The sequence below is a fragment of the Saccopteryx leptura genome, chromosome 8, assembly GCF_036850995.1.
Source record: "Saccopteryx leptura isolate mSacLep1 chromosome 8, mSacLep1_pri_phased_curated, whole genome shotgun sequence".
Taxonomy (NCBI): Eukaryota; Metazoa; Chordata; class Mammalia; order Chiroptera; family Emballonuridae; genus Saccopteryx; species Saccopteryx leptura.
The window spans coordinates 93,080,053-93,081,131 of record NC_089510.1 but is presented as its reverse complement, the minus strand read 5'-3'; the positions used below and the strand labels follow the sequence as shown (position 1 = coordinate 93,081,131).

Genomic DNA, 1,079 nt, shown 5'->3' with positions numbered 1-1,079 from the left:
TGGTGGGTGGCTCTATAACTTTAGGTGTATGAAACTTGCACATTTATGAATTTCTTTTTTTTTTTTTTTTCCATTTTTTTCTGAAGCTGGAAACAGGGAGAGACAGTCAGACAGACTCCCACATGCGCCCGACCGGGATCCACCCGGCACGCCCACCATGGGGCGACGCTCTGCCCACCAGGGGGCAATGCTCTGCCCATCCTGGGCATCACCATGTTGCGACCAGAGCCACTCTAGCGCCTGAGGCAGAGGCCACAGAGCCATCCCCAGTGCCCGAACCATCTTTGCTCCAATGGAGCCTTGGCTGCGGGAGGGGAAGAGAGAGACAGAGAGGAAAGCACGGCGGAGGGGTGGAGAAGCAAATGGGCGCTTCTCCTGTGTGCCCTGGCCGGGAATCGAACCCGGGTCCTCCGCACACTAGGCCGATGCTCTACCACTGAGCCAACCGGCCAGGGCTATGAATTTCAAATCACTTTACAGATCACTGGAATCTCTAAATGTCGTGAAATTAATGACATTTGCCTACAACAATTCAAAAAAGAATATAATAGGAAAGAAGGAGCTTATTATTATCTAGTTTCACATGTTACCATAAGAACTTTAAAGAAAATAACCAAGCTATATTATCATTTGTATATTGTACACAAACATTAGTACATTATTATAATTTTGCATAGTAAGAAAAAAATCCCTTTTTGAAGACAAGTTGAGACAAACATTGACTTTAGCATTATTTATTGTATTGGGGCACAAATGTCATATAACAGTCTTAATTTAAATTCTTACATGTTTTAAGGTTGTATTTCCTCCACTACACATGCATAGTGACTCTCCATTAGATTTTTCTTCCGTATAGACACAATTTGTTAATCTTTGAGTTTTGTTTTCAATGATTGAAGAGGAAAAATTAGTTAAATTTTAAAATTCTGCATAAGTGATTATTATTTCTTAATTTGGACTGAAATTATATTTCTCTTCAATTATTACTAAAAATTTAAGGCTCCATTAAGATTCAAAAGATTCGTTATTTTCTGGTAGCAGCACAGTAAATAAATTCTTAATTATCATTCACTCTATGT

General features: G+C 39.8%; 1 non-coding gene across 1 annotated transcript; it reads right to left on the bottom strand.

Moving 5' to 3' along the window:
• Positions 1-380: 380 nt before the first annotated feature.
• TRNAT-AGU (transfer RNA threonine (anticodon AGU)) lies at positions 381-456 on the bottom strand. The gene has a single exon. It is a non-coding gene; the product is annotated as a tRNA-Thr (tRNA).
• Between the last annotated feature and the right edge of the window lie 623 nt (positions 457-1,079).